This window comes from Lactuca serriola, chromosome 8 (assembly GCF_051521515.1).
Source record: "Lactuca serriola cultivar US96UC23 chromosome 8, Lser_US96UC23_V15, whole genome shotgun sequence".
Lineage (NCBI taxonomy): Eukaryota > Viridiplantae > Streptophyta > Magnoliopsida > Asterales > Asteraceae > Lactuca > Lactuca serriola.
Window position 1 is genome coordinate 312,880,924 of NC_136415.1, and position 17,889 is coordinate 312,898,812.

The following is a 17,889-nucleotide window of genomic DNA, read 5'->3' on the forward strand; positions in this document are numbered from 1 at the left end:
GATTACAACCTGATTGGAATCATCCTCAAATTTTTTTTTTTTTTTTCGGTTCTTAGTAATTTTTATTTAGTATAACCATATTGACATACGATACACCGCTAGAGTTAAGATTAGTACATCATGGGTAGTTGGTTTCTTTTTACCACATCCACCTTAATAACAACGCCAATCTCTTGCATATCAAACCAAGAAAACATTGTAAAAACCTTAAGTTGTTGATCGAAGGAGAACATTGATTGTGCATCAAATTTTGATCATTCTCCACCCTAACAAAACAAATAAATATGAAACTGTTGCCCATTGTTTATTCCTTTATCGCAATTAAGGCATCAATAACCTTATCACACTTTGCACATTCATCCCATAATAGAGTTACCCGTTGATGATGGAAAGTTCATGATATATATCATTTTTGAAACTATATTACAATCATTTACATGCATATTTGAAATCTCATACGACGATTTATGACTCAATCTATCATTAACATTTCTAGATATTTGATAGAATCTTTTGTGCCAATCCACACTAGTCAATGCTTCCCCATAAATCATGATCACAATTTCGTTGACACGTCTCAATCTTCCAAAAAAACCCAATCCAATCCCTTAACACAACAAAAGAAACCATCTAGAATAATGAAAATCACCTAATCTAAACACCCTATGCTCATCCCCGATAACAAGAAATCAAATCTAATGTAGAATCTCCTTCCCCTCCCGCATGCACGACGGTTGCCAATGATTATCAACGGTTAATTGTCATGATCGCCAAATGGAATCATATATTTTATAATATTTGTGATAGTTTTTAAGGTGGAGTATCGATGGTGTATAAATCTAAAGTATTATATATATGTAAAACTTAGAGGAAAAATTGAATGAAATGTCATTTTTTGTATTTTAACCATTTTGTGAAACAAAATATTTTATTAAAGCAATTCGATTTTAACAATTATTTTTATTATTATTGTTTTAACTTGTTATAAAATGTTAAAATGGATGACATTATTATATATAATAAAATACAGCTCCCTTGTGAATAATGTAGTTTTGTATTTCCATAATTTGATCATAAAACCTTCTTATTTTACACTTTGCCTACTTTTCTATTTTATAATTTGGCCACAAAAGTCTATTACGTTGACAGATTTAGTCTCTAAAATTTCATACATTGGCAATTTCTTCCTCTTAATTTGTAGAATGGCACTTTTCATCCACTTACTTTGTAGAATGTCACTTTACACCCCTTTACTTTGAAAAATATCACTTTTACCCTCTCAAACTTAAACGAAAATTACATTTGAAGCTTTGGTCTCTAGACTTTCGTATGTTAGCGACTTTGGTCCCCCCTATGAATAGTATATTTTTGTGTTTTCACAATTTGGCCACAAAAGTTGTTTATTTCACACTTTGCCTACAAATCTAGTTTTTTATTTCATACTTTGGCAATCCCCCACCCTTATTTTGTAGAATGACACTTTCCACCCTTACTTTGTAAAACGACACTTTCCAACCCCCTTTACTTTGTAAAAATATCACTTTTACTCCCTCAAACTTGAACAACAATTTCCACACCTTCAACTTTTGTATATTGCTATGTTTGAAGGTTTGGTCCCTATACTTTCATATATTAGCGATTTTGGTCCCCTAAAAAGCAACCCATTTTGAATAGTATAGTTTTGTGTTTTCACAATTTTGCCACAAAAGTTTTTTAATTCACACATTGCCTATAAATCCATTTTTTCTTTCATAGTTTGGCCATAATAGTCTCTTATATTGGAAAATTTGATCCCTATGCTTTCCTACAATTGTATTTTCTCCCCCTTGTAGAATGACACTTTCCACACCTTACTTTGTAAAACGAAACTTTCCAACCCCTTTACTTTGTAACATTACATTTTTACACTCTTAAATTTGAACAACAACTCTTTTTAACTTTTACATATTGCCATGTTTGCAGGTGTGGTTCCTAGATTTTCATATGGCAGCAAGCCCCCCCCCCCCCTCTCCCCCGGGCCTGAAACCGTGCACAAAATGATAAAATGATGAATAATAGTAATTTTCTTTTGTGTAACTAGGATATAGTAAGCAAAACCTCATATGCATCTCCACGAAGCAGAAAGTAGGCAATTTCTAGTTAAAAAAAATCAAATATGGATAAATTTAAAATAACCAAAATGTATTTTTTTCATAGTTCAGTAATATTAATGTGTCGCATTTTATACATAAAAAATTTGTCTTATATGCAGTTTATTCATCACTAATATAAATTTATGATGTGACCTATTTTACAATAACTTTATGGGTTTTTTTAAAGTAAACATTAATAAAGTTTGACAAGTGTTTACCTTTTACTAAGGATGTATTTGACAAATGTAGTCGGTAATTGGTAACTAAAAACTGATTGTTAGTATTTGGTAACTAGAAATGTAGCTTTTATTTGTTATATGAGTATTTGAAAAAAGTAACTAGTAGCTTTTGATATACATAAAATTACATAAAAGGGAAACTAAAAAAATATTATATTAATATTATAAAGGGAAATTCTAGAAATGAAATAAAAAATCAGTAGTTTTTTCAAAAATGCTACTTTAGTGATCCTGATTATGATGACATGTGCGAAATTGAAAAGATCTAGTGAATCATGCAAGCATCAAGAACAGAAAGAGTAAATAAAATCATTTAAGCTTAACTAGAATAGTAAGAGTACAAGTGGGTTTTGTTATTTCTCTGACTAAACTAACTCTCATAAGTGGGTCTTACAAGTTCTTAACTAAATGGGAACCACTCACTTCCTATTTATAGGAAAGGCTAAATCCATTACACATCACAAAAGGGTAAGCCACATCTCAGAAGAACTTTGCACCCTAACATTCTCCCCCATAAAGTTAGGATTGAATGTCCTGGCTTCATTTTCCAAATGAGTTCGCGCAATCAAGACCATCTCTCCCTTGAAGTAATACCGATATTCAAATCCACAATGAATACCAGAGAGTCTTCGAATACCCATTTCTACATTCTCTCCCTTTTTATAATCAACAAGTGATTATAAAACCCACAAAGGATGAGAAGCGCTCGAGGAATAAACTTGATAAATCTCCCCCTCGATGTGTGCCAAAAATGAAACCGCAAAAATCTTGCACAAAAAACAGTCAAGAAAAGTCAAGAAAAGTTTCCAAATTTTGTGAAAATTTTCGACTTATGGGTGAAAGTTGTAAGAAATTCGAAAAATAGGTATAAAGTGTCAACTTTACAAATTCTACAGGGACATGTTGTGCCAAAACAGGTTCCAATGCGAAATTTACCCCAAATGTGAAACTGAGCATAAAGTGTCAATTCGTATGAGCTTTAGGGCTGATACGAAAAATCTTCCCGTGTCATAGAAAATTACCCCAATGTCGAATCTGGGTAATTTCTTCCAGTTCGTTGAAACTTCAGGGATGCTAAACGAAGCATCAGGGACTGATGCGAAAAATCTTCCGGTGTCATATAAAATTACCCCAATGTCGAAACTGGGTAATTTTTGCCAAGTCGTTGAAATTTTAGGGATGCGAACCGAAAATTTTGCATTCTTCATAAAATTTTATACCCATTTCAAAAGTGGCTCTTTTTTGTTACTTTTGAAAGTCCAGGGACGCGAAATGAACATCTTTGTTTTTGTAACGCCCGTTTTTCTAGGCTAAGCATTATAAAGATGTAATAGTTAAGGTCAACAATTGTAACCTAGTTTGAAGTAATGAAGAAAACTTATTTGAGTATTATGTAATTTATGTGATTTACGTGCAATATACATACTTATAATGATGTAATAAGATAATAATAAAAATATGTGTCAAAAATAAAATAATAGATAGACCCGATATCTATGAATAAAGTTGAATTGGTCGCAAAAAAGATTTTGGGGATATAAGGAACACTGAAATCCGACTTATAACGAAGAAATTATGACCCGTCAAAGTTTCGCGACTAAACCGACACGACGCCGAGAATCGTAAAAAGTGAATTTTGGATAAAATACTTTTTAGCCTTAGTAACCCAAACGAAAGTCGTAGTATACATTAAACCAACAACGTATATAAAAAGAACGTCCAAATCCGGAATGCGAATTTTAGATCGATCGATTTCTAGCCGACAAAACCTAAATGAGAATTGAAGATCTCATTAATAGAAACTCAACGATATAAAGATGGACGAAAACGGACGTTGGATGACAAAGTTATGAGTTTTTAACGGACTTTATCTATCTGAGCCTGTTAAAATATAACTTTTAAAATAAATTCAAAATTAGCTGACAGAGTCTAAACAAAAGTTGTAGATTACGTCGCTACCTATACGTGGATATAAAGAACGTCCAAAATAGAGCTTGTATGCGAAAGTGCCAAAATTTATAAGTTAAACATAGGTTGATGTGAGGACCGACACGTGGCTAAATCTCAACCATCGCTTTCTCTCCACAGCTTCGCTTCGGATGGTGACACCTAGCCCTCGTACACACAACGTTAGGCCTCGTACGCACAACATACTGACTACGCCCAACGTACACTGGAGCTACGCCCCACTCACTCGCATCCTCCAACCTATTAATAGATGCAAAGTTCTTCCATTTTTCTTCACACCTCTCCCATTCTTTCTCTTTCAACTACTCCTCTTAACCCCTCCCATTCCCTAGTACTTCCCATGTGATCGAGGCGAGTCCCGGAGCGCCAGAAGGCTCTAAGAAGAAGAGCTTATTTTTAAGTATGTTATGCTTACCCTACTTTAAATATAACTTATTTTTAAGTTCATTATCATTCTTATGAACCTATAAACAATATATGTGCTAAGTATTATAAAATATAAGGTGTTATTATAATACCTTTAAATTGTTCATGGTACGGGGAATCTGGTTTGAAAGGTCGCAAAGGGTTGTTGGATTTCAGAATAGCTTAAATGCCAAAATGGGCATGCCCTCCGGTGTTTCATGTCTGGCCCCTGTCTGTACATAGTGGTTGAAAAGTATTGTTTAACACTTATATAATACAAGAAATACAATATTTCTTAGACTAATAACTAGTCGCAATGAATATTAGACTAAGATTGTGTGATAATGATACTAGGTTTCGTCGAAGGAAAATAAGATTGTTAGAAGCGAAGCACAGTCCAAGTTTGGAGTCATCACTTTAACAAGTGAGTGCATAGTTACCTTCATCTTACACATAGATATGAAATATTTAATATAAATTACGTGCTATGTGTACATACTATCTGTGTTCTTGATATCTATCTTGGATGAACAAATTATACATGTTTTATTTGATTTAAATTGTATATGTATTTTATACCAAGAATTATGATGGGTAATGATGGGTAGAAGATATAGATGATGAGAGATGAAATGAAATGATGAGAGGACTCGATGTTTAAGATGATTTAGTCATATTGCCCAGGAATCCCCTACGCAGTGTTGTCACCCTGATGAAACAAATCCTTAGGCTAGGTCCCTTAATTTAGATGCTTTAGGGACAGAAAGTGAGGATAACGGGAATGAGTAACCGGGTTGATTGATTGATGAAATTAATAAACTTAATTATTGTGGGTTGAAAAACTTATGTGATCACCAGGCTCCTAAGCCTGGCCTACTCAGTTTCTTGCATTACAGGTAGTGGCAAAAGATCACATGAGTGTTGATCTGATGAGAGATCTATGGATTATAGGCCATTAGAATAATAGATGTTGTAAGGCCTGTACTATTTCTGTTTATGGTTATCTATAATATTAAAAAAGACATCCGAGTGTTTTTAATATAATGAAAAGCCATTCCTTCGGGAATGCTTTGATAATTTTTGGGAACAAATTCTGCAATGTATTTCTTCAAAAGTATACTCTGATTTTCAAATAATGCATAAACAAATCGGTCTTTATGCCCATGAGATTGGGGATGTCTCAGTTGGTATCAGAGCATTAGTTTAAGCGACTAGGAATTTGTAGGATATCTAGACTTAAACTGAGAATGCTTAGCGATGATTTTGAGATGTGTGTGTGCTATGTTTTAGACTCAAGCACTAGCTTATTTTAGGAAAGATGCCTAAATTGCTTTTATGTGTTAAATGATTTATGTTATAGCTATAAAAAGATGACTTATATGCTATTATTTGTTCAGATTTCTAAACGTTCGACTACGATATTAGAACTAGCATGTAACTTTTCGAAGTGCAAAGAGGATTTAAATGTCTATCATAAATAATGACCTAAATTCACCCACTTTAGTGTATGGATAACATCGCAAGAACCTGAAGTAGATTTGGAAATGCTAATCAGCGGCCTGTGATTCAGCGTGCACCGGAAGTAGCAGCTGCACCTGAACTAATCACGATGGCATGAGTAGAAGGAATGATTTGGGCTATGATGGCCGAATAAAGAGAAGAGATGAGACAAATGTTGCAGGATAATAGGGATGAACCTACTGTACCCATCGTACAACCTAAACTACCAGATAAAGGAAACAATAGTCAGAATGTAGTCAAGCTGAGCCACAAGTGGGTAAAAGAAACAACACCAATGGAGGAAATGATGGACGATGGTGCAAGTACAAGGATTTCATGGAATCCAAACCATCAAATATTTCTGGAAGCCCAACACGGGTGGAAGTCATGTATTGGATCTTCGAGATGGAGATGATGTTTGAAAGTTGTGACCGAAACAACAAACAGAAAACTACCCTCGCGGTTACACTGTTAAAGTCATGAGTATTGAGCTGGTGGAAGTTACTAGCTGATAGCATGCCCAAGGGAGAAGCTAGCAAGATGTCTTGGGAAGAATTTTTGGTGCAACTGAAAGTGCAGTACTGCTCTGAGCAAGATCTGCTAGAGATCAACACAGAATTTCAGAACCTAAAGAAGGGAAGAATGAGCGTCAACGATTATGCTGCAAGTTTTATGGAGAAGATGAAGCTTGTTCCTTACCTAGTTCCAACTGAACTCTCCAAGGTCAATAATTTGGCTAATGGATTGCTAGCAGACTTTGGTCCAATGGTCAAGCAAGCAAACCACTTTGAAAGTCGCCATCTGGGCGGCTAAGAATGTTGAGACCCAGATAAGGGAGAAGGGTCTGGAGAGAGCTGAGGTAGGAGAGAAAAGGATGCTTGATGGATCTTCAAGGTCCAATAAGAAAAGAAAATTCTCAAAGTATGGTTCTAAGAAGTTTAGAGGAAGAGGAAGTGAACCAATATGGTGTGAGAAGTGCAAAAAGAAACACACTTGAAAATGTAGAGAGGAGGTGACTTGTTCCAAGTGTGGAATGACTAGGCATTACGCAAATGAGTGTACAAGCAGTAAGAGGGTATGTTACGGATGCAATGAAGAAGGGCATATTGATAAGGATTGCCCGAAGAGGAAAGTGGCAACAAGGCCTAATGTTTCACTGAGGCCAAAGGCAAGAGCTTTCCAGATGACCCTGGAAGCAACAAAGGATGCAACAGATGTTGCTTCAGGTACCTTTCTAGTAAATGGATTTCCCACCAATGTATTGTTTGACTCTGGAGAAAATTACTCCTTTATATAGCAATAATTTGGTAGAAGACTAGCATTGCATGTAGATAAACTTGATAATGCTTTAGTTGTAGAAGTTGTCAGTGGAAAATTCATACCTGTTAGCGGTTGAATTAAAACCATCATCATCGACTTGAACGAGAATAAATTCCATGAGAAGTTGTTGCCGATTGAGTTGAACAGTTTCGACATCGTATTGGGAATGGATTGGCTTAGTGCAAACGATGCTAAGATACTATGCAGGAAGAAGATGGTGAGAGTAAACCCACTTGGAAAAGACTCATTTATGGTGTACAGGGACAAACGCAGAGTGAATTTATAATCATTTCCCTGATGAAATCCATAAAGTTTTTGTCCAAAGGATGCACATCATACTTGGCATTTGTGATCGATGCAAAGAAGGAGAAGAAGGAGATACAAATGATGAGTTTTAGGTAAAACAAATAAAGTAGAAAACAATTCCTAAGTTCACATGCAACCTACTTTGGATCTATGTTTTAACTATTGAACAGATAACTTTAAATTGCAAAATAAGAACCCTAGAGGAGAGAGGCTATTTTCGAAAATAACAAACTAGGGTTTAGGAGTTACATACCTTTCAATTGTTATAGCAAACAATTGACAATCCTCTTGATCTTGATCTTGATCTTCTTGGAAGCTTAGCACCACAAATGTAACGCCTCTAATGGAATCACACCCAAGAACTAACAAGAAGGAAACTTGAAGGAGAGAGGGTAGAGGGAGTATGCAATTGTCGGCCTAAGGTTTCTTGAAAAGAAGGAGTGCCCAAAATGTGAGCAAGGAGGCTCCTTATATAGCTGAGGGATCTAGGGTTTAGGGAAAAACCCTAATGCTCCATGCTTAGGGCCTAAGAAAACCCAAGGGCCTTATCCAAACCCCATGGATGAAATCATTAGGGTTTCCCCTATAGATTTCGTCCACCCCCTTCCAAGGAGGTTCCAGAGCCTTCCACTCAATTGTTAGATAATTGCAAACTAGTCCCTGCACTTTATAATTAATACAATTAACCCTAAAACTAATTCTAATTAATTTCTGGCTAACTATTAATTAAACATTATGATTTCTAATCAATATATTAATCTTTTAACATATTAATAAATCATTTATATTAATTTCTTAATCTTATAATAAATCAATATCTCTCCTTTCATAATTTCCTTGTCCGGTTGCTAGGTTTGAGGGCAACCCAAAAGGACTGTGCTGCTATCAATTCAAGTACATACCAATTATAGTTATGAGCTTAGACACCTAATCCAACAGTCTCCCACTTGGATAAGTTTGTAACTATAGTTGCTAGTATGACTTCTAAATTTGACCAGCAAATTGTAGCTTCCAAAAGCTGCTGCCGAACTCTAACCCAGTCAGTTACGTGTCCTAAGATAAGTGATGACATGACCCTTCATTCTACTAGATATCCCTAGACATAATACATGGAATACATTCAATCTCTTTGTCCAGAATCAATGTTTCCCGATTTTTGATTTGTGATGATATAGGACTTCTAATCGAACACATTAATTTAGTCCTGGCTGGGCCCAGCACAAAATTCAACACCAAATCATCGAGGGGCCCACAGATATCGCTTTTCCCGTTAGGGAAAAAGGAACGAATAAACATTGACTCATATGCTTGTATCTTTTACTCATCAAACAATACATTAAAATACGTTTTATAACACCAAGTTACTGATGCGTTTTCATATCACCAATGTATAGCCAACTTGCAAATTACAACTCATATATCTCTGTTTCAAGATCATAGATATTATCGTCTCAGAATTACTCGTGATGAATTCCATGAAGTAATACTCTGAGCGTGGGTTTATCCAATACTCAAATCTCACTCTCTGAGTACTGATGCACATTGTAGCAATTCTATTGCTATGTTTATCCTTAGACAATATGCAATCCAATTCATGACAGTCTTAATTCACTACTTACTTCCAAAAGTACGAGTGACTGTGGAGTTTGAACAATCATATTATCTGGGAAGTAAAACATGCAAAATATGAAACATAATAATAAACAATTGACAAAAGGTAACTCATAAATAATACTTTATTATTTAATCACAAAAAGTCAATTACATTTACTTTGTAACAAGTTTCTGAACTAGACTAATCTAACCACTAAAACTAATATCATTTTTCAGCCCTATGCTTCGAGCATGCTGAATATGCTTAGCCCTACTCAGACCCTTTGTGAGGGGGTCTGTTGGGTTATCTTCAGATGATACCCTCTTTACAACAAGATGGCCTTCTTTTACTCTATGCCTGATGAAATGGTACTTTATGTCGATATGTCTAGTTTTACCATGGTCTCTGGGTTCCTTAGTTAAGGCAACCGCTCCCTCATTATTGCAGAACAGTTCCATAGGCTCCTGGATGGTTGGAACAACTCCGAGATCCCCAATGAAGTTTCTCAACCAAGCTGCTTCTTTAGACGCTTCACTCGCTGCTATGTAATCTGATTCACAAGTAGAATCAGCCACCGTATCTTGCTTGGAACTTTTCCAAGTAACTGCTCCTCCATTTAGTAGAAATACCCAGCCAGATTGAGAACGGAAGTTATCTCTATCCGTTTGAAAGCTGGCATCACTGTAACCATCTACTCTCAAAGTATTATTGCCACGAAGTACAAGGACCCAGTCCTTTGTCCTCCACAAATACTTGAGTATATTCTTTACTGCTATCCAATGAGCTCTACCCGGTTTCCCTGATAGCGACTGACCATGCTCAAAGCAAATTCCACATTAGGGCGAGTACATGTCATAACGTACATGTTCGATCCGACAGCGGAAGCATAAGGTACACGACTCATGTCAGCTATTTCCTCGTCTGTACTAGGGCATTGAGTCTTACTCAATTTTGTGTTGCTCTGGATAGGTAGCTCTCCCTTCTTGGAATTTTCCATACTAAACCTCTTTAGTACCTTATCCAAGTATGTGCTCTGACTAAGTCCAATTAGTCTCTTCTTTCTATCTCTCAATATCCTAATCCCAAGAATATAGGCAGCTTCTCCAAGGTCTTTCATGGCAAAACACTTTCCAAGCCAAGACTTAACTTCGTTCAAGGTTGGAATGTCGTTACCAATGAGTAATATGTCATCGACATATAACACCAGAAAAGTTACTATACTCCCACTAGCCTTGATATACACACAAAACCCATCTTCACTCCTAGAGAAACCAAACTCTTTGACTTTCTCATGGAAGCAAAGATTCCAGCTACGAGATGCTTGTTTTAATCCATAAATGGATTTCTCAAGCTTACACACTCTATTGGGAAACTTTGCATCAACAAAACCCTCTGGCTGATTCATGTAAACATCCTCAGCCAGCTTCCATTAAGGAAAGCAGTCTTGACATCCATCTTCCAGGTTTCATAGTCATGAAAGGCAGCTATGGCGAGCAATATCCTGATAGATTTAATCTTGGCTACTGGCGAGAATGTTTCATCATAGTCAACCCGTGGGGTTTGTGTGAAACCTTTCGCAATTAGTCTAGCCTTGAATGTGTGTACATTCCCATCTATGTTTGTCTTCTTCTTGAAGATCCATTTGCACCCAACTGGCTTACGACCCAGTGCATTATCAACCAAATTCCAAACTTGGTTGTCATACATGGACTTTTATCTCGCTGTCCATCGCCTCTTTCCATTTGGAAGCCTTTGAGCCTGCCATTGCTTCCTTATAAGAGACCGGTTCATCTAAATTCACCAGTGTCCTATCGCTGATGAATGTGTCACCGTCTAAAGTAATATGAAAACCTTACAACTCAGGTGGCACACTCACCCTAGTGGATCTTCGAAGAGGTAATGATTTATCAACTGGTTCAATAGGAACTGTTTCCTCTGGTTGAGTGCTAGTGTCATCTAAGGTTCCTTCATTAGTTGACTCTTGAATCTCTTCAAGGTCAATGGTACTCCCACTGTACTCTTTGAATATGAGCTCTGTTTCTAGAAAGACTCCTCTTCGAGCTACAAATACCATGTTATCACTAGGTCTGTAGAACAAATATCCAAAAGACTGTTTTGGGTAACCAATGAAAACACATTTCTCACTTCTTGTTGCTAGCTTGTCGTGAGTCTCTTGTCTTACGAAAGCTTCACAACCCCAGACCTTAATATGTGCTAACAAGGGAACTTTCCCTGTCCGCATTTCATGAGGTGTTTTGGCAACCTTCTTTGTTAGGACAAGATTTAGGATGTGGGCGGTTGTTTCTAAGGCATAGCCCTAGAAATGAATTGGAAGTGGAGCACGACTCATCATGGAACGAACCATGTCTAACAAGGTTCGATTACGCCTCTCGGCAACACCATTTAACTGTGGTGTCCTAGGAGGAGTCAATTGTGAGACTATCCCACATTCCTTTAGATAGTCGTTGAACTCAACGCTAAGATACTCTCCGCCTCTATTGGATCTAAGTATCTTTATTTTCCTGCCTAATTGATTTTCGACCTCATGTTTAAACTCTTTGAACTTTTCAAAGGTTTCTAACTTATGTTTGATTAAATATATATAACCATATCTACTATAATCATCAGTGAAAGTCACATAAAATCGATTAGCATCTCTTGTGGTTGATCTGAAGGGCGCACACACATCTGTGTGTATGAGATCCAACAGACCTTCATCTCTCTCACAAGACCCTGTGAATGGTGATTTTGTGATCTTTCCCAAAAGACAAGATTCACACAGATCATCTGATTTTAGGTCAAATGATTCCAACACTCCATCCTTTTGTAGTTGGACTATGTGTTTCTTGTTAATGTGTCCAAGACGACAATGCCACAAGCATGCCTTGTCTACACTATTAGACAAGTCAATATTAAACACACTATTTCCTAAGCTATCAACACAAGTCACTGTTTCATACACACCATAACAAGGTAAAGCTTCAAACACAAAAACACCATTCTTATAAACAGAAATTGAACCATTCAAATCATTAAAAGAATATTTATAACCTTGTCTGAACAATGCATGAAATGAAATAATGTTTCTCGTCATCTCAGATGAATAGCAACAATTCAATAAGTCTAATATAACATCATTACTAAGCAAAAGTTGATAAACTCCGATCTTGGTCACTGGTGAAGACTTCTTGTTTCCCATGATCAAGTCTATCCTTCCTCGCTCTATCTCCTCACTTTCCTTTAGCCCCTGCAAATCAGAGCAGATGTGAAAACCACATCCTGTATCAAGGAACCATGAACGAGAAGATAATGAGTTATTAGAAGAATTAGTGTAAATACCTGGAAAAGATGGCTTCACTTTTGCATTCTTGATATCCTGCAGATATTGTGGGCAGGTTCTCTTCCAATGCCCTTTTTGATTGCAATAAAAGCAAACAACTTCCTTTGGATCAGAAACACGGGGAATGGAAGCATTGGGCTTAGCCTTTGGGCCATCGCTAGATGACCCGACTTGGAACTTTGCTTTCCAATTTACTTAGGAGGACCTTTCCTATTTTTCCCCTTTCCCTGTCTAATAGCTAGAACAGGAGCACTTGTAGGAGTGAAGTCTATACTTTTACCCTTTATCCCTGCTTCAACAGTCTGCAACAAGTTGTGCAATTGGGCCAGTGTCTGCTCAGTGTTGTTCAAATGGTAAGTTAGGATAAACTGACCATAAGAATCAGACAATGAGTTCAAGACCATGTCGATGGCCAATTCCTCATCAAAATGAATGTTGAGCTTGACCAAACGCTTTATGTAGCGTTGCATTCTTTGCACATGAGATACAACCGACTCCCCCTCTTTCATCTTACAAGGCATGAGTGAATTGACTACTTCAAACTTTTCTTGACGAGCTCGCTTATGGTACTTTTCCATAAGGTCCTTGTTCATATCAAAAGGCCAGTAGTCCTCATAGTACCTTTGCAGTTATGGGGACATGGTTGCGACCATGATGCATGCCACCTTGGTAGCATCATCATAGTGCTTCTTGTAGGCAACGTACTCTTCGGGAGTTGCTTTGGAATCATCAAGTTCTTTGAGCTCCTTTTCAAGGACATATTCTTTGTCCTCGAATCGAAGCTCCATCTTCATGTTACGCATCCAATCGTTATAGTTAGAGCCATCCATAACGACTTTGGAGAAAATGTTGAGTAAAGAGAAGTTGTGGCTGGAGGATTAAGCAGAAGTGTTTCAAGGAGTAGACATCTGAAAAGAAAGATAGTTTAAGTTAGATTTTAAGACACATCAATATAATAACCCAAAGATATCATATCAAGGTTAGGATCCAACTATGAAGATTTAAAACTTAGAAATGGGATGCCGAGATCCAAGTTTAAATTTCATAAAGGTAGGTGAATCACGATTCACCAATTCCACCATTAGATGAAATAAATGAAGTGAAATTCCTAATTATTTTTGAGATACATTGAAACTATTCAATGACATGTTTTATTCTCGGATTGTGCTCTACTATTTGTGACTGGGATACCGAGGATCACAAACTAGATGTGAATAACCATGCAAATCTGCTTGGTAACCTTATTGTCTTTATCATTAACTATTGATGTGCCGGTAAACCACACACGCTCCATCAAAATGATAATTATAAGATACCCATTACTGCTCTTTGTTAGTGCCTATTAGTGTGCTAGTGATCCACACACGCTCCACCAACGACCAATAAAGCATAATGTGTAATTTCATGGATTAGCATACTTTTCACATTTTTCCTAAAGTAACTAGAGTTGGGATTTTTGTAAAATAATATTCTAGTACTTTCTTTAATAACATTATACTTTTAATGAGATGTAGTTTTCCTATCTAATCCGTTCTGCTAATGACCCTCCACTAATCAAGGAAGCGGTGGGTGAGAGTGGACACCCATTCAACTACCATTTTATAGGCAATTTCCTTATAACCCCCTTATAGATTAGCTTCGTGAATGAGGCATACTAGCGATTTGACTGACCATAGTCTTATACATATAGAATATTTAACTTTTAATTATAATATATATAAGGTGGGTTTTAAACTTTTAAAACTTTAGGGTTTATATATAAATTTCGAAAATTAAGATATTAATTTCAAATTTAAAAATAAACCAAATAACTAGATTTAATTTTTATGTATTAATTAACTTTTAATTAATTAATTAAATCTTGTAAGGATTATCTAATTAAATTAAACAATTACTTTAATCCTAATCCATATCCCTTCTAGATTTCAAAAATATGGGGATAAGATAATTTCCTTATTTTTCTCAATTATCCAATAAGGCAACTATTATCCAAAACAAAGAAACCCTAATTCTTCTAGCATATTTCGAAAATCAAGGGAGGAGGCTAGGGTTTCCAAAACCCTAACCCTAATTTCGATTAGGGTTCATGGAGGCTAGGGTTTTACGAAAACCCTTTGAACCAAAAACCCTAGAAATAAAAAATTTGGTCATTTAGAATTTAATGGCTATAAACCCTAATTTGCAATTCAACTATTATAGCAATTAAATTTAAAAAAACAATGGCTCTGATACCGCTGATGAGTTTTAGGTAAAACAAATAAACTAGAAAACAATTCCTAAGTTCACATGCAACCTACTTTAGATCTATGTTTTAACTATTGAACATATAACTTTGAATTGAAAAATAAGAACCCTAGAGGAGAGACGCTATTTCCGAAAATAACAAACTAGGGTTTAGGAGTTACATACCTTTCAATTGTTATAGCAAACAATTGACAATCCTTTTGATCTTGATCTTGATCTTCTTGGAAGCTTAGCACCACAAATGTAATGCCTCTAATGGAATCACACCCAAGAACTAGCAAGAAGGAAACTTGAAGGAGAGAGGGTAGAGGGAGTATGAAATTTTTGGCCTAGGGTTTCTTCAAAAGAAGGGGTGCCCAAAATGTGAGCCAGGAGGCTCCTTATATAGCTGATGGATCTAGGGTTTAGTGAAAAACCCTAATGCTCCTTGCTTAGGGCATAAGCAAACCCAAGGGCCTTATCCAAGCCTCCATGGAAGAAATCATTAGGGTTTCCTCTATAGATTTCGTCCACCCCCTTCCAAGGAGGTTCTAGAGCCTTCCACTCAACTATTAGATAATTGCAAACTAGTCCCTGCACTTTATAATTAATACAGTTAACCCCAAAACTAATTCTAATTAATTTCTGGCTAAATATTAATTAAACATTATGATTTCTAATCAATATATTAATATTTTAACATATTATATTAATTTCTTAATCTTATAATAAATCAATATCTCTCCTTTCATAATTTCCTTGTCTGGTTGCTAGGTTTGAGGGCAACCCAAAAGGACTGTGCTGCTATCAATTCAAGTACATACCAATTATAGTTATGGGCTTAGACACCTAATCCAAAAATAAAGAATACCAGTGGTGTGTGACTATCTGGAACTCTTTCCTGAAGAACTTCCTAGACTTCCCCCTGATAGACAAGTGAAGTTTCATATAGACTTATTGCCATGATCGACACCAATAGCGAAAGCACCCTACCGATTAGCACCTATAGAGATGAAAGAGATTATGATGCAACTTTAGGAGTTGTTGGAAAACAATTTCATTAGACCTAGTTCATCACCCTAAGGAGCTTTGGTGTTATTAGGAAACAAGAATGATGGAAGAATGAGGATGTGCATAGATAATAGAGAGCTGAACAAGGCAACGGTGAAGAACAAGTGTCCATTTCCAAGGATTGTAGACATGTTCGATCAGCTGCAAGGTCCGATCTATTTCTCAAAGATTGATCTTAGGTCAGGACATCATCAGCTGAAGGTGAGAGAGCAAGATATTGAGAAGACCACATTCTGAACGAGATACGGATACTATGAGTTCTTGGTTATTTCATTTGGACTAACCAATTCTCCAGCAGCATTTATGGATTTGATGAACAGGGTTTGTAAACCATTCCTCGATAAATATGTAATAGTGTTCATAGATGACATTCTGATTTAATCAAAGAGACAGCAGGAGCATGGCAAGCACCTGCGACAAGTATGAGAAGTTCTAAAGAAGAAGAAGTTGTATGCAAAGTTCTCCAAATGTGATTTCTGGATTCGATAAGTTCAATTCTTGGGTCATGTGGTTAAACAAGAAGGAATACTGGTTGACCTAACAAAGATTGAAGCTATGATGAAATGGGAACGACCAAAACTTCCCGCTGAGATTCGAAGCTTTTTGGGATTAGCTAGATATTATCAAAGATTTGTCCAAGGCTTTTCTTCGATATCTGCTCCATTGACAGCTTTAACCCATAAAGGAGCTACATATACATGGATTGAGAAACATGAAGAAGCATTCGGGAAATTACAGAAAAAGTTGTGTGAAACACTGATTCTTTCTTAAGCCGACGAAGTTGAAGACTTTGTAGTCTATAGCGATGCATCTGCAGTTGGGTTAGCTTGTGTTTTGAGACAAAGAGATAAAGTGATAGCATATGAATCTCGACAACTGGAAGACTACAAGAAAAACTACCCCACTCATGATCTAGAGTTGGCAGCGGTAGTATTCACATTAAAGATATGGATGCATTATCTTTATAGCAGAAAGTGCAAACTCTTCACTAATCATAAAAGTCTCCAATATCTCTTCGATTAAAAGGAACTGAATATGAGACAACAATTTTGGCTAGAGTTGCTCAAGGATTACAACTATGAGATACTTTACCACCTTGGTAAAGCAAATGTCATAGTCGATGCTCTAAGTCGAAAAGTAAACCGGGAAAGAAAAAGGCCAAGAACATTAAAAATATAAGTTGTCTCAATGATTGTGGAAAGCATTAACAAAGCTCAGGAAGAAGCTTTGGAGAAAAACAACTGAAAGGAAGAATGTTTAGGAAAAACGTTGGTATTCGGTACAAATAGTCAAGGACTGAAGGTATTACAAAATAGAATTTGGGTACCAAAGATGGGAGGAATAAGGGAACTTCTGATGGAAGAAGCTCACAAGACCATGTACTTGATTCATACCGGACGCACCAAGTGTTGGATTAGTGTCTAAGCCCGTAACCATATTTGGTAAGTACTTGACCCGGTTGTGCATGGTCATTTTGGGTTGGCTTCGCCAAAGCAACTTGACTGGAGAAATAAATAGAGAAAAAGGTTATTATGATTTAATAATATATTATAAGAATAATATATTAAAGGAGAAATCATATTTGTTTAATTAACATTGTTCAATAATTAATTAAGAATTAATTTTGTGATCAAGTGTAATTAATTAAACTAGAGGGGCTGAATTGTAATTATATGATAGTTGCAAAGTAGGGCAATGGTTACCCTAGATATAGGTTGGACGAATTCAAGGGATAAGGTACCTTTAAATCATCCAATGATAGGGCTTTCAAGGCTTATCTCTTAATTACTT